Source organism: Lontra canadensis, unplaced genomic scaffold (genome assembly GCF_010015895.1).
Source record: "Lontra canadensis isolate GAN:19392208 unplaced genomic scaffold, GSC_riverotter_1.0 scaffold23, whole genome shotgun sequence".
NCBI classification, from domain to species: Eukaryota; Metazoa; Chordata; class Mammalia; order Carnivora; family Mustelidae; genus Lontra; species Lontra canadensis.
The window spans coordinates 14615787-14642023 of NW_022631017.1; the positions used below are offsets into that span (position 1 = coordinate 14615787).

Below are 26237 nucleotides of genomic sequence, written 5' to 3' on the forward strand. Positions count from 1 at the left end.
TTATTCCTCAGCCTGTTGAACTGTTCATTTTTCAGAAACATAGACACTATCCAAAAATTTTCTGATATCCTTGTTTTTCACTGTTGTGGCTTGCTGAATCAAAGCAGCTGAGTTTGATACAAGTTCAATGTCATTTTCCTTCAAGCATTAACTCATCTTTCTGGTCCTGAGATACTGAACAAGCAACACCTGGCCTCATCCAAATCCTGTGGATATATTTTTCACCCAAGAAATTTTGGATTGCAACAAGAGAACCATTCTCCTGAATAACAACATTGATGCAGAAATGAGTACACACAAACTTCATCTTGTAATGGAAGCCCAGTGTAACACCCTTGACCATCTTCTGTATATGACTACAGATAGTTCAAACAGTAGCCAGGTCTTTTCTATTTCCCACGTTTGTCAACTTGGAGCCTCTTCTTTACCTTTCCCAGGAGACTGAATTCTACATTGATGTGACTGCAGTCCCTTTGCAGAGTTTCTCCGGGGGCCCTTCACAATAACAGTGCATCCCTTCAGAGTGATGTCAACATTTTCTGGAATGTCAATAGTCTAACTGCTGAGAATGGTCTTTATTCTCACAGTAGATGAGACAAAGAAAGCCCATTTTATATTCTTAATATTGAAATCCACATATATATCTATCAAGAATTTAATTTCAATATTCTTAAAAGTAGGTAGACATTATAAGGAATTTAGTTTACTTAAGTAATGCTAGAGCTAATTTCTTTTATTCCATATGTGTTCATAAGGTAGAATAAATTTCTATAAGAAGAAAGTTAGGAAATGTAAATTTCTGAAACTTTTCAATTAACTAATAGGCTATATATAATGTTCCATTAAGTATATTTTATCAATTATATGTAGCATCACATTTCCCTCTCCTTGAAAAAGTGTTTTAAATTCACATACATGGCTGATGAGGGGGGGAATGTAAAATGGTGCAGTTGCTTTGGAAAATAGTCTGGAAGTCTTTTAAAAGGGTAAATACAGAGTTACCAACAATTCCAGCGCTAAGTATATACCCAAGAGAAGTGAAAATATCTGTGTACATGAAAATCTGTCCATGACTGTTCATAATAGCACTACTCATAATACATAGCAGCATTATTTATAATAGTAAAGGATGGAAGCAACATGAATGTCCATCAACTGATAAATATGGTATATCCATATAATGAAATATGATTTAGCAGTAAAAAGGAATGAAGTACTGACACAAACTGAAACATGGAAGAACCTTGAAAATTTTATGCTAAGTTAAAGACTGCAGTCACAAAAGACCACATATGCTATGGTTCCATTTATAGAAATGTCTAAAATAGGTAATCTATAGGGAAAGAAAGTAAATTAGTGATTGTCTTGAGCTGAGGTCCTGGGGAGTGGAAGGTCACCACTAAAGGGTACAAGATTTCTTTTGGGGGATGATAAAAATGCTCTAAAATTAATTGTCATGACAGTCGCATGGCTCTGTGGATATGTTAAAAGATATTGAATTGTATGCTCTAATTGGGTGGATTTTATGGTATGTGAATTATATTTGAATAAAGTTGTTATAGAAAGAATGTTTTCCTTTCAGAACAAGCTTGCAAAAGATCTTTTTCAAGAACCATGGAATGCCTTAAGCAAAATAAATAATTAAAATTAATTAATTAAATAAATAATAAAACAAATGAAGTTGACATCATACTAAATAATATTGTTAAATATTGAAGTTTGAAAAGTAGTAAGTAGAGAATATAAAGTCAAGAAGCATTTTTAAGACCACAGAGGAAAATGCTAGAATTCCTCAGCTTGAGAAACACATACTTTTATTGAGTAGTCAAACCAAGGGAATGTTTTTAAGTTATGAATCACTTCTATACTCCACACTCTTTCCTATTAAGTAAAACGTAGACAAGGAATAACATTCATATTTTTTGATATGTGGAAAATTACTATTAAGTTAACTGTACTTCACGGCACTGTAGTGAACAAAATGTTTCCAAGAGAAGTTAACTGGCTCAGAGTAGGCAGCTTAAATGAAGCAAAATGATGCAGGAGCAACAGAGTTAGATTAAGAATCAAAGACCTATTTTTAAAACTAGCTCTCATTTCTGTGGATTATTTAAACATTTAGCCTCAATTTCTTCTGTAAAATTGTGAGGACTCCTAATTGAAAGGGTTGTTGTGAAGATCAAATTATATATTGCATGCATATCAGAAAAAATATATTGTATGCATATAGAAAACTATAAGGTATTATAACAACTGTTAATAATAATATTAATTATGTCATATTAGTTAAATATCTGTTATGATCCATTCAATATTAAATTATATGATTTGAATTCAATAAAATATCTGTAGTAAAATAATTTTAATTGTTAATATAATAGTATTATTTATTAATGTTAGTTAATTATTATTAAATACTTAGAGAACCTAGTATCAGAATTCTAGTACAATAATCACTGGGACGACCAGATAGATAGAATTTGTATCTATTCTATCTACCCACCTGTCATCACTAATATCTTTAAATGAAAAATATTTTGAAGAATTGACTATTCTATTTTGTAAAGAAATTATGGATATTTAATAGGATGTATTATCAAATTAATAGCAAAATCTATATATGACTCCTCCATGTTCTGTTAATCCTACCAAAATAAAAACCATTATCCTGGATGCCTTCAAGAAATAATAAAAACCAGGACATCCTGATAATTTTTTTATTTTTTTCTCACTTCTTCTGGTATTCATACTCCCATTAAACTTACATTTTTTCTCTTAAATTGCTTTTTCCTTTTGTATTTGTAAAATTTTGTATTCTTATCACAAATATAATACATATTTACTGTACAAAATTCAGGAGATATAGACCAACAAAAAGAAGAAAACTGAAAATTCTTATAGTAACAGTGTGTTTATACATAGCTCATAAGATAGCAGAATTGTGTTCTCTCTTTCAGTATGTTCAAATAAGCTTTTTTTTTTTTTTTCCTGTTTTGCCTCCCTTCTCCTCTGTCCTGCCTTTAAAAACTGTATTTATGGTGAGTAATATCTGTCTTTGCCACTTGACCTTGAGGGCAGATGTGTAATGCTTTTGTTAAAGCTCTAAATTTTCTCACTTAAAAACATGGAAATAAATGGGAAATGAAAAACGTTTTATCACTGATTCTCTCTTTCTAGTCACTACAGTTTTCTGTTTATGCTCACTACTTATTTCTTTACTTTCTCTTGATGCCAAATCATTAAAAATGCGGTAACTTTTATTTTAGTACAGAGACGTGTTTTTGTAAAAATTTGGGGATAAATGAAGGAAAAAAAGAAGCCAACTCTTCTCTCCTCATAGACAATCGTATTTAATATATTTTATATCTTCCTTGTCATCAAAACACACACATAAGGGCAAAAACTTTTAGAATAGAACTGTAAAACAGCTAGACATTCAGGTGCAATTTCTTTTTTAAGCTTCAGAAATTTGGAAATTCTGTGGAAAGAATTATCTGAACGAGTCAGAGAGGACTTTCCTCAGCATTGGCTGTGCTATGCTGCCTCTTCCGCTCTTCTTTGGAGACTGAAATTCTCCAAACCCCGTCTGGTTGATTGGATGTAGTTACTTTCTAGTTAGGGTTATGATTTTCTTTCCTCTTTGTTTGGAAGTTTTTAGTTCAATTTAAAACAGGGTTGCTAGATGAATGGATAAAGAAGATGTGGTATATATATGCAATGGAATACTACACAGCCATCAAAAGAAGTGAACTCTTGCCATTTGCAACAACGTGGGTGGACCTAGAGGGTATTATGCTGAGTGAAATGAGTCAATCAGAGAAAATAATTATCATATGATCTCCCTGATATGAAGAATTTGAGAGGCAGGACGGGGGGTTATGAAGGGTAGAGAAGGAAAAAAATGAAACAAGATGGGATCTGGAGGGAGACAAACCATAAGAGACTCTTAATCTCACTAAACAAACTGAGGTTTGCTGGGCAGTGGTGGGGTAGGGTTAGGGTGGCTGGGTTATAGACACTGGGGAGGGTATGGGCTATGGTGAGTGCTGTGAAATGTGTAAGCCTGATGATTCACAGACCTGTACTCCTGGGGCAAATAATACATTGTATGTTAATAAGAATAATTTTAAAAAAATAAAAAGTTAAACAGGGTTGCTGGATTTTTTTTTTTTTTTTTTTGGCTGCTGTTGTTTTGTTTTGTCTTACCCCTCTCATGCTATCTACAGTTAAAAGAAACTGGCTTATTGGTTCTTTCCACCTCTCAACGTACATTTTGTTGTTAATTTTCATCTTCCTTGTTACTGATAATATCTAAAGAATAAATATGTAATTCTGGGCACTGCTCTACAACAGCATTTCAAGACATTTTGGTGAGCAATCTTAAGTAAAGACAGAGTCCTTTGTCATTTCCTTAGTGCCTCCCTGTTTTATGTATTACCTGTAGCAAAATAAGGGACTTGGAAATTTGAAATGCAAATGGACAATTGCAGCAGCTTTCAGATCTAGTTCAAGAGAAACAATGTGCTGAAATTGGTATACAAAGTAAATGGAACTTATTATTTTTATTTATTCTCATTTCCTTCATTTAGTACAGGAAGACATGATGATGTAACACTGTTTTTGAAATAAATGTGTGGGGTGTGTGTGTGTGCGTGTGCATCTGTGTGTCTCAAAGATGTTTAGGCCAAAACTTCATTTCTAGCTCCTAAACTTATTACATTCTTTTTTTTAAAAAAAGATTTTATTTATTTGAGAGAGAGAGAGAGAGAATGAATGGGGGGCAGTGGGGAGGGAGAAACAGGGTCCCCAATGAGTAGGGAGCCACCCTCCTGGGGCTCGATCCCGGGACCCTGCAGTTATGACCTGAGCTAAAGGCAGACGCTTAACTGACTGAGCAACCTAGGTGCCCCTACAACATTCTTCTATAAAAGTTAACTTTTTCACTTGCCCTTTGCCCCCCAACCTGCTTAGATTCTGTGATTCATAATTTCAATAAATATGTTGCCAATATCCTAAACCTTTTTTCCCCTCTGTATTTTCATCACATTTCTCTGGCAAAAACCTTAATCCCTGGGGAATGCAAACATCTATTTTTTCAGTGTCTGTGCCCCAGATGCCAGGTCTTGGTAGAAAAAGCACAGTGTGGTGGATTGATTGCACCAGAATCCATATCCAACTTCAGGTGGGCCTGAAGGAGTGGCTTTCAAGCCTCCCACATCTATTTGGGCAATTTACTCTCCACCCTACACAACACTTTCAGACCTTCTCCTTTTTCTTCTATGCTCTCTAGCCCAGTAATTCCCAATCCCAGCCCCTAGGGGACCTTGGGCAATGTCTGAAGACAGTTTTGATTGTCACAGCTGGAAGGGCAGGGGTGAGGTGGTTCTGTACAACATCCCCTAATACACAGGAAAAATCTATATACTATAGAATGGTCTGGTCCAAAATGTCAATAATGTGGAGGCGAAACACTCAACTCTAGCACCTCCATGCTCTGCAGATGCTTTTCTTCCTTTACAGAGAAAATAGCAGCCAGCTTTTGAGAACCCCCTCATCATTCCCATTTCAAACACAAAATACACAGTTCTGCACAGGGTCTCTCATCTCATTACGTTAGAGGGACTATCCCCTCCTGCCTGAGACTAACCCACCCCCTGAGCTTTGTACTTCAAAGCCTTTCACTTTCTTCGTAACATTACACTATTTATTATTGGTTTTTCTCTTGTGTGTATTTCATCTTGCCTTCTACATTCTTCCTTTTTGATTTCAAATACAATAAATCCGAGAGACAAACTGAGGGTTTTGGGAGGGAGGTGTTGGGTGAGCCTGGTGGTGGGTATTGTGGAGGGCACATATTGCATGGAGCACTGGGTATGGTGCATAAACAATGAATTTTGGAACAGGGAAATAAAAATAAAATAAAATATAAAAAATAAAAAAATGTAAAAAACAGGTACAATTAATTTTCTTCAACTAAACAGACCCAAAAGACTCCACAAAAAAAAGAAACCATCCCTTCCCTTCAGGTACTACCCTGTCCTCTCTCTCTGCAGCCACATTTCTTCAAGTAGTTGTTAATGACACCAGCTGTCTACAATTCCTCACCTCCCACTCATTGCTCAACCTACTCCAGTCTGGCTTCTAGCCTCGTCACTCCATGAAAACAAGCTCTAATGAAGGTCACCGATGTCCTCCACATCATAAGTTCCTGAAATAATTTTGAATTTTCATTTGACTTCACTTCTCAGTGGTATTCACTGATCTTAATCATTCCCTGCTTTTGAAACATTCTTCCCTTGATTTCTGTGACATAACCATCTCTTGGTTTTCAACACCTCTGATCAATTCTTTGTTTCTTGCTTATTCATCCTCTTTTTAACCTTTAAATGTAGGCATGTCCTTAAGGGACTGCTAGAACCTCACGTCCTCTTAATCTTCACTGTCTTCCTAACACATGTCATTCAGAATCATTGCTTCATTCTTACATACATATGCAAGATATATTTTTTAAAGATTTTTATTTATTTGAGAGAGAGAGAGTACATACGTGTGCACATGAGTTGGCAGGGTGGGGCGGGGAGCATGACAGGGGTGGAGGGAAGGGCAGAGGGAAAGGGAGAAGTAGACCTCCTGCTAAGTAGGGAGCCTGACTCAGGGCTTGACCCTGGGACCCTGAGATCATGACCTGAGCCAAAGGCAGACACTTATCTGACTGAATCACTCAGGCACCCCAATATACAAGATATTTTCAAATTAACACTTCTGTCCAGGCCTCTCACAGTTTTAGATCTGTAGATCTAGTTCCCTACTTCTTTTTCATTATATCTCAATTATATTTTAATCTCAACATATCTCTAATTGCCATGTGCCTCTCAGATTCTCCTCCTTCCAACATTGCCTTTCCAGTTTTGGTGAGACTCCTCAGTCCTGAGAAGGGGAAATTCTCAACTTTTCACTACTGAATCTAGAACAACCTGGTCTTTATCCTCTCCAATGTCAAGGCAGCCAGTTCATAGCACCTGGTCAAGGCTTTTCGTATTGCTTCTCTGCCTCTCAAGTAACAGATTGAAAGGCAAAGATGTCGGTTTATTCCAAGCTTTGATGGCAATAATGGTATTCTGCTGTAGTGGTTCTGGTGTTCTGGCCAGAATATTCCTCCTACAAGATGTTTATGATCCTCTGTGGCTCTGGGGCCTACAAAATGACCTCAGTTCTTATTGATTTCCCAAGCCTAACCAGTCAGGAAAGTAAGAATTGCTTTTGAAGACAAAGGTACTTATTTGGGAGGGGGCTTTCCCTATGCCCTCATCCGAATTCTTTTGCTACCACTTGTTCACAATCTTATTTTCATGTGAGAACTAGATAGAAGGACATTAATCTGTGACAAGCCCAAAAGAATTCATGCTGGGATTGATGAAAGTCTGATTTTGCCAGAAATGAAAGGTTCTTTTTTCTTTTTTTTTAAGATTTCATTTATTTACTTGACAGAGAAAGAGAGATCACAAGTAGGCAGAGAGGTTGGCAGAGAGAGAGAGGAGGAAGCAGGCTTCCCGCTGAGCAGAGCCTGATGTGGGGCTTGATCCCAGGACTCTGGGATCATGACCAGAGACGAAGGCAGAGGCTTAATCCACTGAGCCACCCAGGCGCCCCAAGATGTAAGGTTCTTTTAGTCAGAACTGGAACAGTCACTTCCAGAATAGTCACTAGACATTCCCAGGTTTTAGTTCATACCATGACCAAACATTTAGGTATTTGAATTTAATTATCTCTTTTTTAAGATTTCTAATGCTATTAGAAACCCTAACTTCTACCCATGGTCACTGACGTGGTCAAATCCTTCATGGGTGACAGCAATGTCCCCCTAGGTTTTATCCCTATTGGGTACCAGAGTGCAAGTGACCAAAGATGACAATTTAACTACTTTTTGGTCATTGTATAGCATGAACTTCCAGATTACCTTCCCATAAGATCAAGGAGGCTTTCATGCTTTTCTGTAACACTCTTCTTCCTTGCTCTAAATTCTTTGATTTTATAAGATGTTTTTGAGTGCAAATAATAGAAAGCATTACTGGTCTTCTTCAGTCAACAATAAAGTGGGGGAGGGATTTTTTTAGAAGGATACACAGAGTTTATGGAATCAACATGAAACCATTATTCCCTTAAATGAGGCAGTCATGCTGCTAGAGGGAATTAGAATTATTTGCAGACTTGTATTCAGAGTTAGAACACAGAAAGCCCCAGGACATCCATTATAGAAGTGAATCCAGAAAGAGAAGGCTTAGACATCAAAATATTGGAGGATTTTACCAATTCACATCAGCAGTAATTTGGAGAACATATATAATAATAGAATTTTACCATATATGACCAAAGATGGAGAAACAATTTTAGATTAGGCTGAATATAATTATTGATATGAGTTCACTTTCAGGAGATTCCTAATTCCTGATATTGTGTGATGGAAAGAAGCTGGGCTGGGTAACACTATACTAGACTTACAAATGAACTTGAGATGCCAGAAATGTCTTAGAATAATGTAGAGAAAATAATTCAAATAATTGGGAGATTGGAATACTGGATTTGATTTATCATAGGTGTCCTGTTCACCTGTTCATTAAATCCATTCCTCAAGCAGTCCTAGAAGACATTCCATTTACAGGGTTTTGAGACATCTGCTGTGATTGAAGCTCTGGCATATTACAAAAGGGGTGTACTGGTTGTTCTTTAGAGGCTGTGGGAGAAGCTAAAATAGAAATGGGTTTCCTGATTTCAGTAGGTCCCTAAAATGGTAGAAGCCAAACAGGTTACTTACCACTGGAGGAATGGTGGGCCTATTACTATAATGACAGCAAAGTATAAAATGGGGGGTGGGTATAGCATCTTTGCTAGGTGACTAATTGATCACAGAATCCTTGGGGTTTGAATAAAAGGACTATCTCTTAAGATCTCATTTATTTCTCCAACCAAAAACTACTGGTCTGGTGAAGTTTTTTTTTCTCTATACTCTGTAATAGAGTATAAAATATTTATGGCTTATCAGTGATGGTTAATCCTGAAATTTAGCTTTCAGGGTAAAGAATATGTATCACAGTGAAACCAGAGGAGGAAGAGACATTACCTGGAGTTCATAGACTTGTAACTGGATAGAGTAATGAGAGACTTCAGATTATCTTCATTTGGAAAAGAAGTGTATTTTGTGGTATAAGTAACATATAGATTATGTTATGAGGAACAGCCTTTTGGGAAGTGTAATTTTGGGAAGAAGTATATGAGTGAATGTTGGTCCGCCAAAGGTATGGACCATAATGTACATTTTTTTTTTTTCCACTCTCTAGAATTTTACCACATTCCTATTGGGGCAGACGTTGGTGAATATAGTCTTGGGAAGGATAAGTGCCCCACCTCCCACTGACAAGCTTGAAGATGTCAGTTCCTCTCTTCCCCTGCACATGGAAGACAAAACTTAGGCATATGACAGAGTGAATTAGACACTGCTACCTTGGAGTGTAAATTTGAAACGGAGCATATAAATGAAGATAGGATGAGAATTCGTGTGTGGTTATGGTGGCATGTTTCTTGCAATGTCAGGGGTATTCTGGCCATATGATTCTTGTCAAAAGACACCCATTACTACTGATTCCTGGACTTCTGGACCTATTTTGAATCCTGTCTGGTTTCTGGGTCTTATGCTCCGGCAGCCTTTGATTTGGTGAGTTCATGACAGCATTTCTCCTCCATTTCTTTGCACTTACATAGTCAGAGTTCACTTATATATCTTTCATATGTTAATTGTATCTTAATAGACACAACTTATATGCTCAGTGAATGACAACATCATTTATTCAGTTGAACAAGTAAAAAAATTCAGGGTACATCCTTGACAATCCCTCTCTCTCTACCCCACGTCTAATCCACCACTAAATCTTATTGGTTTTCCTTCCCAGTATCCCTTGAGTCTATTCACCTCTCTCCAGCTTTATCACCACCAACATCAACACCCTAGTCTAAGCCACCATTATATCTCACTGGGACTAAAACAACCTATTGGTTTACCTGCACTTTTCCCCTTCTCTATCCCATTCTTTTCTAATTATAAAATATGATCATGTGGAAAGCCTGATCATGAGGCTTAGTTGGTTGAGGGTCTGACTCGATTTCAGCTCAAGTCACGATCTTGAGGCTGTGGGATCAAGCCCTGTGTTGGCACCATGCTCAGAGCAGAGTCTGCTTCAGATTCTCTTCCTCCCTCTCTCTCTGCCCCTCCACTCCCTCACACACACCCATTCTCTTTAAATAAACAAATAAAATCTTAAAAGAAAATTTGATCATGTTGCACACTGTCCCACTACTCAGCTAAATCCTCTTTCTTTTAGTCTCTGGGAATGTGCCTTGCTTCTTCCTACCTCTAGGTTTCTGCATCTGCTGTTCCCTCCCTCTGGAACTCTCTTCTTTCCCTATTCCCTTCACATAGTTAACTCCTACACATCCTTCACATCTCATCATATCTCCTTTCTTTGTGATTACTGTCTTAGTCTGCTCAGGCTGCTATGACAAAATTCCACAGAATGGATGGCTTACACACAGACATTTACCTCTCATAATTCTGGAGACTGGGAAGTCCAGGATCAAGGTGTTGGCTGATAAAGTTCCTGGTAAGGGCTCTCTTCCTAGTTTTCAGACAGCTGAATTTTCATCATGTTCTTACATGGTTTTTTCTTGGTGCACATACAAGTGGAGGGGGGGATCTCTTCCCTGACCACAAATCCTATTAGATTAGGGTCTCATTCTTAAGACTTCATTTAATCCTAAGTACCTCTGAAAGACCCTATCTCCAAATACAGTCACAGTGCTGACTTCAACAAATGAGTTTGGGGGACACAATTCAGTGCATAGCATTCTTCCCCTGGTACCCCAAAAGTCACATCGTTATTACACGAAAAACATATTTATTCCACCCCAACAGCCCTCAGAGTCTTAACTCATTCCAGCTTTGACTCCAAATTCTACAGTCTGAAGTCTCACCTAAATATCATCTAAATCAGATATGGTGAGATGTGACGTATGATTCATCTTGAGGCAAAATTCCTCTTTCTCACTGTGAACCTGTGAAACCAGACAAGTTATGTCCTTCCAAAGTATGGTGATGGGACAGGCATAGGATAGACATTCTCCTTCCAAAAAGGAGAAAAATAAGGAAGGGATGATGGATCCCAAGCAAGTCGAAAACCTCATAGGGCAAATTCTATTAGATCTTAAATCTCAAAAATAATCCTCCCCAGTTTGATGCCCTGACTTCTGGATCCTAATCAGGGGTCACATCTGCATGTTAGGCAGAGGTCATCTTACTTGCTGAAATTGAGTTAGTGACCCTGATGATCTCTGAATCACCTTTAGGGCCATTTTTCTCTTTTCTTGAAGGATAAAGCATTTACAGCCAAATAGCTCTATGGTTTCATCCTATAGAATCTAAGAGATCTGACAGCCTTCCTTCATTCCCTTCTACTTTCTCTGCCCCCTTTGGTCCAAACTGGTAATATCTCTGCTGGTATAATCTCATCTCTATTCCTGGCTTCTGCTGAGGTGACCAGTTAAATCCATGAGTCACATATATTATCTCTTCATCAAGTGGTTGCTCAGCCACACCCTTAGCATTTTCTTCAAAACAAGCTTTTCTATTCTTTTGCAATATGAGTAGGCTTAGAATGTTTCAAATCTCCAATTTTGGTTCCTATATATTTAACACTCCCTTCCTCCTTCTTCAATTTATCTCTCTCCTCTTTGAATTTTACTAAAGCAGTAAAGAGGACCCAAGTTGCACTTTCAGTACTTTGCTTAGAGATCTCCTCCACTAAGGTCCAACTGCTCAAAAGTTCTACCCCTCACAAAACACTAGAACATAATTCAGCAAAATTCTTTGCCACTTTATAAGAAAGATCGCCTTTCTTCCAGTTTCCAGTAGTTTGTTCCTCATTTCCCTCTGCGATCTCCGCAGTCTGGTAGAAGAGGGTTTGCGAATTTTCATTTCTCACTTTGAGAATCACTACTATAAGCTATGAAAGTGCTTCTCACACTTTAAGGTGCATGCAAATCCCAGGTCATCTTGCTAAATGTAGATTCTGTTTCTATAGGTCTGGGTGAAGCTGGGGTTTTGCAGTTCTAGCAAACTAGAGGCCAGTAAAAAACTGCCTCCAGGTGGGTTACATTTGCATCTGGAAGCTTGTTAAGAAAATCTCCATTTGATTCCCAGCCTTCCAAATCTGAATCTGCATTTCATAATACATGTTAACATAATATTTGAGAAATGCCGCTCTAGCTGGTTGTATCATCAGGGAATTTAGGGAAACTGCCATGGAGGATATGATAGGATTGAGTCACAGAAAACCTGTGAATAGATACTTTACTTGGTCCATGACAGATGGCGTTAGCTAGGTAGACCATTTACTTTTAATACTGTTGCAGTTTATAAGCCACTTTAAAAATATTACTACTTGTGATCTTGACAGCAGCACTGTCTTATGTGTAGTGCAAGAATTCCTACTCCTATTTTATGGTTGAGAAACTAAAAATTAGTGTAGATAAATCACTTGTTTAAGGTTACACAGCTAATACATGACAGGTCTTTACTTTGAACCAAGAACTTTGCTCCAACTCTGGTGTTATTTTCCATTAAATCATATTTCCAGATCTTTCTATCTATTAAAAAATATGGATTTGGAAATTGTATTACTTAAGCGGGAATTGGTCTTTCCAATAAAATCATTTCACATGATTTGTCAGCCTGGTGTTTCAAATTCTCTAAAAAACAGCTTTCACCCTATCATCACCGTGCTCTTCTAAGATGTTCTTTTCTGCATATTTTACTTTTTTTGACATTTGGAACATGGCTGGAAGTCAGGAAATAAAGAGAGCTCTGCATAGCCAAGGTGGGAACAACTAGATCAAAATGCCAAAGTTTACACTATTTATTCATAGATAAATAGTCTCTTACATAGAAAAACTCCTGGAGCCCTCCCTGAGAGTTGGAACACTCTGGAACAGGTCCTAGAAGTATGGAAATTTCTTTCTTTCCTCCACCTCTTTCCAAATCTAAAGCATATAAAAAACAGCATTTGAAAGGGGGAAGAGTTCCTTTCACAGGCAAATAAAATGACAGAGGTGAAAAAAAATCTTGGACCTTTTGCAACAGAAAGAAGACAGTAGCCACAAAAGAAGAAGAAAGAAGAGAGGAAGGAGGGGGGAGAAGGGGAGGGAAGGTGAGAGGGAGGAGAAGGAAAAGAAGGAAAAAGAACATAGGAAGTTCAGCAATACACAGTCCTATGCACCACAGCAGGCCAGATAGGCATCATTACGTTACACTAGAGTGGAATTTCATTTTCAAATAATGATGATTGTACATCATTTAAGAAAAAGTTAAGTTATATTTAGAGTACTTTGTTGAAGAAAGCAATAAGATATGCAATACGATTCAGAAAGATTTCTATAAAGAGGTTTAAGTGAACAAAATCTTCAACATTTCAGAGTGACACATCCTCTAAGGGTTCCTGATAGATGAGATTTCATTACATTTTCTTTCTTTTGTCTCCCTTTCTATCATAGTGTTTTAGAATATGGAAAAGACAATCCACTTGCATTTCACTTTTCTGAATTCAAGAATATGTATGCAGTCCAAAAAAGAAAAAAAGGGAAAGGGAAGAAAAGAAAAGGAAGAAAAAATTCTGGGAGTTGGGGAGGTTTCCACCAGTCATCCCACTCAGTGAGCATGTATTTTGGCATGAACTGGGGGGTGGAAGGGAAGAGAAGACTGGCCTGTGCTGTTACTTCAGTCTCAGGTACTCTCAGAGCTCTTATTATGCCAGGATCTTTTCTTGATTATAGTGTCGGAAAGCATGTACTTTTTGTGCCCCATTACCAACAAAATATTTTATCTGTTGAACAACTGAGAAAACATTAATCTCTTCAAATGCTGGTATAAAACCTGGCTGTATTGTACTTACTGAAGATTCTGTATGGTGTCCAGTGTTTAGTGTCAAATGAAAAACAAATCTGGATTAGTAAATACATTATTTGAAGGGATTATTGTGAGATGGGGAAGGCAAGCTTCTCACAAGTGGGACAAAAAAAGTTGGTTTTATTTTATAGAGAGGAATAGGCTGGACATAATTAGGTGGGGAGAAGTAGATGAGTGGCATGATCTGATGGTAGTTCAAAGAATGTTTTACCCTGAGACCAGCCTGTTTGAGGAGGGTTGTGTGCTGACTCAAGAAGCCAGTAAACCCAAGTTCAGGAACTTGGGAAAGAAGAGGGGTTTAACCCAAGTTTGGTTAGCTTTTGTTCACATTGATCAGTGGGATGGGCAGGTCTGCTGATCATTTAGGAAGCAAAGAATGGGAATTTGGAAGCACATTGTCTGGTCTCACTCTAGGTAACCATGGGCCATCTGTAATTCTTATTTAAGTCATGTGGGGAAGGGTCCTTCTTTCCCCTCCCATTTCCTGGAACACAAAGGAACAGGGGATTTCTTAACCTTCATTGTTTTCTAGGAGCACAGGGCTGAGTTAAAATTCAATATTGTCAATAGCATAGAAATATTACAATATGCACTGAATTTTAGGGGGGTAATTTAAGGAGTTTTCCCAAGAGAGTTTTTTTTTTTTTTTTAAAGATTTTATTTATTTATTTGACAGACAGAGATCACAAGTAGGCAGAGAGGCAGGCAGAGAAAGAGGAGGAAGCAGGCTCCCCGCGGAGCGGAGAGCCCTGAGCAAGCGAGTGAGCAGGGCTTGATCCTAGGACCCTGGGATCATGACCTGAGCCAAAGGCAGAGGCTTTAACTCACTGAGCCACCCAGGCGCCCCTCCCAAGGTAGTTTTAATTATAAACCATAATCAGATAGCAACTGCCGTATCTAACTACTGCATAAGATGACTTTAGTACAATTATAAATGTAAGTTTGAAATTTCAGTTCCTAGTATTTAAAAATCTCAAAAGGCATGCAATTTTATGTATCTAGGTAAAATAGCAAGTCATGTCATTTCCTCAAAGAATCCTTTCTTGATCCAGATCGACTTTAGTTTAAGAGCCAGTTACTTGCTTACATTTCTCCTTGTTAGTATTCATCACATTTGTAAGTCATGCACTTAATATTTTTCATTCATGATAGAGTGCAACCTCCATGGGAACAGGGAAACTGCTTGTGTTGTTTGCTACTATGCTCCAGCACCTGCTCTATATTAGATGCTCAGGATCATTCAGTATTTGTTGGATGAATGAAAGACATTTCTATTAATCTCTCACTGTAGAATAAACTGAGGAAATAATAAAATTATTGTTGTATCTAAAAAAGGTACTTTATCCTATTGTCCTTCATAGTAATCATATACTGTTTTGACTAGCAATTCCTTGTAATTTAGGTTTGTGAAACTGGAAGGAGTGTCTCAAAAATTACTTTGTAATATTCTGCATAAGTTAAGTTTATGTAATGGAAAACCATCATTTATTAATCAATAATACTTAATATTTATTAATGGTTATTATATGTTAAATTCTTCACATGCACTGTTTTTTAATCTTCAAAGTAATCTCATGAGTGAACTGTGGATTGTACAGAACTAGTTTTAGACAATTTCTGTATAAACAAAGACTAGAGGAGTCAAAATATCTAATTCTTACTGTAATCATGAATATTCCTAGAGCTTAGGGAAAAAATGGATTCCAATGGTATCTTTATTTCTTGCAGTTACTTTGCATAATACTTCTGAAACATATAAATTATGAAAGCATGATGCAGTAAAAGGAATTTGGGAAGTAATTCTTGCTTATGGAACCCTACCCCAAATTTACTACCATAGTAGTTTGTAATGGTCTTTCCTCTGATTATAAGTATGGATATTTTTGTGGGTGAAAAAAAACATAAAATAGGGAGTTATTTGCATTAGACAGAATTTACACAGCATAAACTTATCTCTATGAGTCATAGAAAATGATGACTGAGAGTGGTGTAAGCCAAAAATATTAAATATGAATTAGAGACTAATAATATAACACTAAATAATATCCCTTTGTCTTAGCAGGGGATCCAGAGCACAGAAATGATGGGTATAGGTACCATGTACAGAAGATATTGGTGCTGGGTCATTCAGCTGGGTCATAATTCATAGCCAGTTGAATGTATAAAGTAATTGAACAAGCCTCTCAAACATGGAGCAGCTTCACAAATTTTATCCACTTCCAAAATCCTTGAACTCAAATTTGTTTGAAGCTGTCAGGTTATGATGGTGGGAGTAGGGGTAGGTTGGCAGCTCCTTCGTTCTTCCAAGGAAGTTTGGCACTTCATCCTCTCCTCCTTTCCCTCCTTCCTAATGCCTTTATATGCTCAATAAATGTTGAGGGCTTGGGGAGGATGAGGAGCAATTAAGAAGAAAAAAGGCTCTCTTGCCCTTTGTTCTTTACCCTCTATTGCCCTGAGGTGGAACCTTAATTGTAGCTTTGAAATTAAAAGCTAGCTTATTTGGATTAATAGAAAAGGAACTGCAATTTCAAGATTGCCAAACTTGTGTATTATTCTTGAATTCTTTCCAGAATCCAGCCTACTCTAAATCCCCTTTTTCAGAATTTGTTTGATATAAGATAATAATGGTTATCAGAATAAACTCAGGCAGTTGTTGAAGGGCAACTTTTTTCTAAGCCAGTTCTATGTGTCAGCCACCACTGTTCAAACCACTGGAGATATGCAAGTGAACAAAACAAAATTCTTATTTTCATGGAGCCTAAGTCTAATGATGGAGCTAAGAGATAATCAACAAAAAAACCATAATATGATTTCAAGTGGTATTATGTGTTCTGAAGGGAAATAAAGTGATATAAAGCTTAAGAAATGAAATTTGTGTGTGTCCTTTCTGATGATGTGATATTAGAGGAGAGATTTCCATGGAATGAGAGAGCAGGACAGGAGATAAATTGGGAAAGAGCTGCCCAGATAAAGGGTAGAGCAACTGTAAAAGTTTTGAGAGAAGCCTGTACTTGGCAGGGGGCTTGACTGAAGAAGACTTAAGGAATGAGTGAGAGGAAAATTCAACTCTGAAGGGTAGCCTGGGACTAGACCATGGAGAATCCAGTAAGTCATCAGTTAGAATTTTGGGTTTGATATTAAGTGTGATTGGAATCCATTGAAGAGTTTCTCTGGAAGAGTGATGTAATCAGATTTACACTTGTAAAAGAAGTCCTTCTGGTAGAAGAAAAATTATAGCAGATAGAAAGTTGGATCTATGCAAAGAAACAAAGAGCACTAGAAATGATATCTATATGGCTACATATAAAATACTTCATTTCTTAATATTTAAAAATTGACTTAAGCAAAAATAGCAATAATGTTTTTTGGAGTTTATAACATATATAGAAGAAAAATATGCATCAACAATAGCACTGAAACAGGAATACAAAAAATGAAAGTATGTTGTTATAAAATTATCATACTATATGTGAAGTGGTACAATAGTAGTCAAAGGTAAACTGATAAATTAAAAATGTATACTATAAGCCATAAGCAGCCGCTAAAACACACACACACACACACACACACACACACACACACACACACACATATAACTAATAAGCAACAAAGGAGATAAAATGTAACCACAGAAAACCTAGTTAATTCAAAAGAGAAAGAGGAGAAAGGGAACAAACAGCATATGTGAAAAATAGAAAACAAATAGCAATATGGTAGATTTAAAACCAACCACATCAATAATCATTAAATGTAAATGGTCTAAATATTCCAATTAAAAGTCAGAGATTGTCAGATAAAAAGCTAAACCCAATTACCTGTGGTTTATAAAAAACCCACTTTAAATACAAAAACACAAATGGGTTGAACAGAAAAGGATGGAAAAAGATAAATCATGCAAAGACTAATCAAAAGAAAGCTAGACTGACTATATTATTTCCGATAGGTTTCAGAGAAAGGAATATCATGAAGAATAAAGAAGTATTAATTCATCAAGGGGACATAACAGTCGTCAATGTTTATGTATCTAGCTACAAAACTTCAAAATATGTAAAACAAAAATGGATATTACTGCAATGAGAAATAGACAGTCCATAATTATATTTAGAAATATTTTAACTCCTCTTTCATTAACTGATAGAAATAGATAATTAGAAAATATATAGAAGACTAGAACAGCACTGTTAATCAACTTGACTTAATTGACATGTATGTAACATTCTAGTAGATAACAGCACATTCATTCTTTTCAAATGTATAGAGAAATTTACTAAGATTCAACATATTCTGCACCATGAAACAACAAAATTCAATAAATTTAAAAAATTCAAATTATACAAATTGTATTTTCTGACCACAGAATTAAGTTAGAAGTAAACACAGAAAGACACTGGAGATCATCAAATATTTGGAAAAAATAATACTCTTCTACATAACCTATAGATCAAAGAAGAAATCAAAAAAGAAAATAGAAAACATTTTGAACTGAATGAAAATGAAAATACCAAACAAAACATGAGCAAGGAGAGGAGTAGAGGGAGAGGGACAGGGAGGAGGCGAAAGAATCTCAAGCAGACTGCACTGTTGTGGGGCTCAATCCCACACCCTTGATATCATGACCTGAGCCGAAACCAAGGAAACCAAGAGTTGGAAGCTCAACTGACTGAGTCACCCAGGCACCCCAAATGTGCTCTTCTCTACTGCTACATCAATATGTAGAGTCTATTTCTCTGTCCCCTTGAGCCAGATTTAGACTTGTAACTGCTTGACCAATGGGTTAAAGTGGAAGGAAGATGATGCACCTGTTCTGGGGAGAACCCTTAATTAATCTGGCAACTTTCATTTTTTGTCTTTTAGAATGTTTGCTCTTGGGACACTTTCTTGGAAATTAGGTGCTATTCTGTGAGAAGCTGAAGCCATAAAGAAGACCACATGAAGGCATTCCAACTGACTGCTGCATGTGAGTTCACAGTTGACATCCACCCATCATGGCTATCTAATCAGGTTGAATCTTTATCTGCCTCTAGACTCAGCTACCAACTGAGTGCAATTCCATAAGAGACTCCAAGTGAGAATTACTCACTTGATCCCAGGTAACCCTTAGAACTATGAGAGATAATGATAAATTATTGTTTTAAACCATTTAACATGAACTGTTGTAAAATTTTCTTATCAAATATTATACTTTAATAAATATACTTTTGCATTTCTAATAAAGTACATTATTTTAAAATTCTTAAATTTATGACTGAAGCCTGTGAAGTATTTGTTTAAAAATTAATTTCATAGGATCTTTAAAGGCTGTTTCATGGACCAGTTTTGAAACTATTTAACTTGGCCTAGGCTCGTGTTATTTTAAATTAGCATACTATCTTTAGTAGAACAGAGTTATCATTTTCCTTTTATACATGTTCATTTCTCAGTTCACAAATACATATATTTCTCTTTTTCTTTTTCTTTCTTTCTTTCTTTCTTTCTTTCTTTCTTTCTTTCTTTCTTTCTTTCTTTTTTTAAGAGATCAAGAGAAAGAGAGAGACGGGAGAGTATGGGCAGAAGGAGAGGGAGATAGAGACTCTTAGGCAGGTTCCATACCCAGCATGGAGGCCTACTTGGAGCTCAATAGCACAACCCTGGTATCATCACCTGATACGAAATCAGGAGTCAGATGCTTAACCAACTGAGCCACCCTGGTGCCTCTATCTTTTATCTTATTTTTTAAAAGATCTTATATATTTATTTGAGAGAAAACAGAGAGACCTTGAAGAGGGGAGGGGCATGGGAAAAGGGACAAGCTGACTCCTTGCTGAGTGTGGGGCCAGACATGGGACTCAAATCCCAGGACTCTAAGATCATGACCTGAGCCGAAGTCAGATGTTTAACCAACTGAATCACCCAGGTATGTTTATAATTTTTAATATAATTTGTGGATCCACTAAGAATTATATTACCTTCGAATACATTCTGAAAGTCACCAACTATTAGACGGGTTTTAATAAAAGTAATTTGAGACTGAGCGAGTTTAAGTCATTCTTCAATTTCTCTTTAATGTAGTTGGTTTGTGAATTTATAATTCTTACTCCATCCCAGACCAGGGGACAGATTTCATTTTATAAACCTCTGCATGTCATAGACCTTGTAGCTCAAAGAAGGCTTAAGAAGGTAGCGGGGTGTGTGGAGCAGGGTCCTAGACTAGTCCTCAGAAAAACTGGCTTCTATTCTAATTGTGTGACTAGATTTAGTCATTTCATCTAATTTTCTTCCTTTGTATTCAGATATTAATTCTTCTTTAACGTTCTTTCCTCTCAAACTGGGGGCAAAGTAAGGGATTTTGATTCCCAGGCTTTCCTCTTTGCCTGCAATGGTCTCTTGGCCCTAGCTTTTGAGAGGAGGCCAAGTTCTGTTTTCTGGAGTGAACTGATCTTTAGCTTGATTCCCAAAGTGAGCCAGGCACTGTCAGATGTTAATCCTATGTGACTGCAACTTTGAGAGGCTGGTTGTAACTTTAGAAATGCACAGATTTAGGAGGACAGGTACTGATTAATTCTAATTGTTTTACTTATATACATGCACAACAATTCATAAAATATAATCCAGGATTCTTCCAATATTATAATTTTCTTGATTATTATAGATATGAACAGAAGAATTGACACAAGATAATAATAGGATGTCTAAAAATATGGATATTTGCATATTCATTTTTTTTTTTTAATTGTTGTATGCATAGCCTTCAGTTTTAGCCAGCTATGAAAAACAAGGTGATAATCCATTCACAGAGCTGTGACAAATACTTTAGGACAATGCTGCCACCCACACTGCATTGTGCTTAGGAGTAAGGAGGTAGGATGGATATAGAAATTGAACTTTAATAGGCTGCTTCACACGAATCATTTTAATTCAGCTTACTCTTATTCAATCTTTTTAGAGGAAATAATAATGCTGAAAAGGAGTTCTTACTGATAACTTAAAAAAAGAGACATTAATAGCTAAATCCATAAAGAAAAAAAAATGGAAAAATGTTCACTTTTTTGAATAAACAATGAAAAGCCAATGCATCAACAATATGTATCAAAAGTCTTTAAAATGTTCGTATCTTTTTATCTTGTTTGTTGCTTCTGCTTCATGAGAGAGTTTCCTTTCTGCATTATTTGTGGTGGTAAAATACAGAAACCAATGACAAATAGTAGAATGATATGTAAACTATAGTACATTCGTTCTGTGTAACATAAATTCCTCAAAAATGGTATTTACAAAGACTGTTAAATAACATGGGAAAATGTTCTTCAATTCATATTATGTGAGTAAATGAAAACTTAGCATTCAATAAATTGACTGACATTTCAAAAAATACTGGGGTATCTATATATTTTTAAATCTTTAAAGAATATCTGTGAGCTAGAAAGTCAGGAAAATAAGATCTGGAATCTGGGAAAGTAAGCAAAGATTTGAAGTTGGGGTGTTTGTATAACCAGGTGAACTTGGATTTTAATCTGCATTTTGGGGTAGTAATCTTGGACTGCGACTCTAGGACCAAGATAAAAATGTCGAGGACCTATCCATGATGTGGAGTTAAATAGAAAAACATCTCCTGTTAACCAGGAGCAATGCAGGGTTGCTTCTACATGGGGATCCAGTAAGGACATCTTAGACAATACAAACTGAACAAGTCTGCATCCATCAGGGCTTAACAAAAGGAAGTCTGAAATGTTTTACTTCAGGCAGAAAACAAATAGAAGAAGATTTGAGATGCAATAAATAAATAAATAAATAAAGGCAGAGAGAGTGGTGAATATGAGAGTAAATCTAAGCTTCTACAACCATATTTGATTGTACTAAAAACTTACCCTGTGGAGTAAAAATTAAACAAAAATATTAAAATAACTGCTTGATAATAATAATATATAAATTTAGGAGGGGATTAAATGGAACTGAAGTACTCAAAGAGCCTTGTATTGTTCAGATAGAAAGAAAAGATTGATTAACTTTAAATATTGCTAAGTTAACTATGCACATTAAAATTTGTAATCAGAAGAAGACACATAGAATGTGTATGTAATTTTCAAATTAATAGTATGATAAAATATTCTGTAATCTAAAGTAAGACAAAAAAAGAGAAAAGAAAACAGAAAAGGCAAGATAAATGTTAAAATTTAGGGATAGGAAGAAATTCAAGTATCAGTAGATAAATGTTTCCCTGAAAAAATCAAATATTATTAGGCTGGATTATACACAAAACAAAGTAAAATTGAGATATAGGCTGCTTACAAGATAAACACTAATAGCATAATAATAAAAAAAAAATCTCAAAAGTAAAAGAAGAAAAACATATTTTAGGCAAAATTGAATCAAAAGAAACCTGGTATAGCTTTATTATTTCTATCAGACAAAATAATTTTAAGTCAAAAAGCATAAAAATAAATAAAAAACGGTCAATCATTTTCAGAGATTTTAATATACCTATTTCAGTAACTGACAAATATAGAAAAAAAGTAAGATATAGAAGAGTTGAATAATGGATATACAATAAAGTGATCAAGGTGTTTCACAACTAAATCATCAATTTTTTTTAAACACACATGAAACATTTAAAAAATTGACTACATACTTTGCCCTAAGGTAAATGTCAAAAACTTGCTGACAATTGGCATTTTGCAGGCCATATTATTTTACCACAATAAAATTAATCTAGAGTGGCACCTGGGTGGCTCAGTGGGTTAAGCCTCCGCCTTTGGCTGGGGTCATGATCTCAGGGTCCTGGGATCTAGCCCCACATTAGGCTCTGCTTGGCAGGAACCTGTTTCCACCTCGCCCTACCTCTCTGCCTACTTGTGATCTCTCTCTCTTTCTGTCAAATAAATAAAATCTTAAAAAAAAAATTAATGTAGAAAATTCTAATAAAAGATTATCTGACAAATAAAAGTATCCTGCAGATAGGAAACTAAGAAACTTACTTTTAAATAAGTCATATACCAAAGAAGAAATCAGATAAAATTAGAAAATATGTAAAACTGAATGATAATAAATGCAATGTCTATAAAAACTTATGGGAAATAGCAAAAGCATTATTAGAGGAAAATACATAGCTTTAAGGACTTTTATTAGAAAGGCTGAAAGCTGCTGTTATGCATTTCCATCGAGATGAAGTTAGAAAAGAAAGAAGTAAGCCTGAAGAAAGAAGGAAATGTATGATGAAAATAATAGTAGAAATTAGTGAGGTACCAAACGAACATTACTTAGAAAGGACTAACAGAGACAAAAATTGGATCTTTGTTAGATGAATAAAATTGATAAACTTATGGCAAGTATGATCAGAAAAAAATGGGGAAAAAAGACAAATAATATTAGAAATGAAAAGGGGGCATAACTTCAGTGTTGCAGGAATTAAAATGATAAGAGGACATTATGAACAGTTTTATTCTAATATGTCAAAAATTTAAAAAGATGGGGACGCCTGGTTGGCTCAGTTGGTTGAGCAGCTGCCTTCGGCACAGGTCATGATCCCAGCGTCCTGGGATAGAGTCCCACATCAGACTCCTTGCTCAGCAGGGAGCCTGCTTCTCCCTCTGCCTCTGCCTGCCATTCTGTCTGCCTGTGCTCGCTCTCTCTCCCTCTCTCGCTCTGACAAATAAATAAATAAAATCTTTAAAAAAAAAAAGATGAACACATTTCTAGAAAAATGTCACCTATAAAATTGACTCAAAAAGATATGAAAAACCTGGACATCCATGTCCAGTACAGCTGGGGCTGGTAAACTATGATACATGGGCTAAGTCTAGCCTGAGGTCAGTTGTGTACGGTCTGCAAGCTGAGAATTGTTTTTACATCTGGAAAAAAAAAGAAAAAGGTATGGAAAAAGAAAAAAAATAAAGAAGATTATGTGACAGAAGACAACATGTACAAGGATAGTCATAGCAGTATTGTCCATAGTAGCAGAAAACAGAAGCCCACCTCAATTCCATGAATGGTAGAATGGGCAATATGGACAGTGGATTAATTGTATGATAAAATACTGTACAGCATTGAGAATGAATTAGAGTAACATCGACTAACATGGGTAAATATCAAAAAGAAAGGTTGAGGGAAAATAAGCCACAAATGAATACATAAAATAGGAGTCCATTATATAGAGTTCAAAATCGAGGCAAAATTGAGCTGTATTATATTTACTGATATATTACCACATGGCCAAACTATAAAGAATAATAAGGAATGAGAACACCATAGTTGAGGAGAATGCTGAAGGGCTGTAACTGGAGACAATTATCTAGGGACTTGTAAAAAAATGGTTAAGAGGGAAAGATTGTTTGCATGATGTATTGCCATTGGATTTTAAAAATACATGCAGAGGGGCGCCTGGGTGGCTCAGTGGGTTAAAGCCTCTGCCTTCAGCTCAGGTCATGACCTCAGGGTCCTGGGATCGAGCCCCGCATCAGGCTCTCTGCTCAACGGGGAGCCTGCTTCCCTCTCTCTCTGCCTGTCTCCCTGCCTACTTATGATTTCTGTCAAATAAATAAAATCTTTAAAATAAAAATAAAAATACATGCAGAGAAGACTGGAAAGAATTATACCAAAATGTTACCATTTGTGTTTGAAGGGTGACTTTCCATCTGATTTCTGTCAATTTTGAATGTGAAATGAAGGAAGCAAGAGCAGAACCAGTGACTTCATTTCTTGTTTTAGTCCATTAACATAATTTTGATCACAAATATTTCCTCATGCTTTATTATTTTTGTTAGCAATATGGATGTTTTTTTCTGCCCTTTTTTTGGGGGGTATATTTTAACTTAAAAAAGAAAGAGCATTGTTGGGGGCATCTGGGTGGCTCAGTGGGTCAAGTTCTGCCTTCAGCTCAGGTCATGATCCCCAGGTCCTGAGATTGAGCCCCTAATTGGGCTCCCTGATCAGTGGGAAGTCTGCTTATCCCTTTCTCTCTCTCTCTCCCTCCGCCTCTCCCCCTGCTTGTGCTGTCTCTCTCAAATAAATAAATAAAATCTTTTAAAAAAAGCGTTTGTTGTATTTAAAATGATAAACTTTAAAAATAAACTGTATTTTTTCCCTTTCCTAAAGGCAAAACAAGCTATCAAAAAGACTTTCAGGACATCCTGATCTGTTTTTATAAGCAAGAAAAAATCACTTTCTCTGTTGCAAGCACGACGGCAACATCATCCCTCAAATGGCACTGACTAGCAAGGAGAGCTGACCTGCTGCATGTCAGGGTCAGAGGCACGGACATGGCTGCCTAGCCCTAGCTCAGCTGTCGGCACCTGCACCAGTGGGAAAGTCTTGGCTTCGATGTATATTTTAATACCTCTGTTGCTGTTTCCCTACCAATCTTGGCTTCTGCCAGCCATGCTTCTGGGGTAGGCATCTACAATCTGGGAGTCCAGGAGGACTAGAAGCACTGCTGTGTCTTCAGTATTCAGAAACAGTATTTGGGACAGGATGAGCATGGGATGGTGACTGCTGTCCTGTGTTGTGGGAATCTGCAAATCTTGTGAGTTCTGAAAACAAAATATAATATGATGACCTGGAAGAGGAGAGGGCTCTGCACATATGCCCATAGTGAGCTTCCTTCTTTTCCCGTCTAAAGAGAATAATGGACGTGGAAAGCTACGTAAATTTTTCACTGTCTACCTTCACAATGTCAATTTTACTCTACATTCTTATTCTCATATAATAATGGATTTGTTTTTCATCAGTAGTAAACTTAGTGCACAGGATAAAGGATCAGTTTTGGCATTTCCTATTTTATAGGGAAAAAAGTGAAGATGATGGATGGATGAATATAAGTTTAGTGATTTTAAGTTGAAAGTTTTAGGCATAGATTTAAGTTTCCAATAAAAAAATAACATGAAATGCTTTTTATTATCTTTTACGGCATATTTAGTAAACCTGACTATTTGCTTTGCTTTATCTAGTTTGTCTTCTCTGAAAATTGGGTAAAATTTTTGGTTGAGCCAGCTGGTTGTTTGGTAACCTTGCTAAGGACCTGACTAGCAGTTACATTTTCCTGACTTACTTGTTCATGTATAAGACGCCAAAGAGACAAGGCCTGCTACTTTGTCTCTATAGAGAGGACAAATGCACTAGAAAGAAGACAGTTTCTCAAATAAACTACTCGCACAATAAGATTCCTCAAACACATAAACAAAACACAAAACCTGAGCCATAATTCTTGCTGGGGTGCATAAATTTGAAGCTGGGATGGAAATAAAACCTCCTGTTTCCCAAA

At 36.4% G+C, this 26237-nt stretch overlaps 1 pseudogene; it reads right to left on the reverse strand.

The window, feature by feature from the left end:
• Window positions 1–25238, reverse strand: LOC116870359 (annotated as a pseudogene).
• Between the last annotated feature and the right edge of the window lie 999 nt (window positions 25239–26237).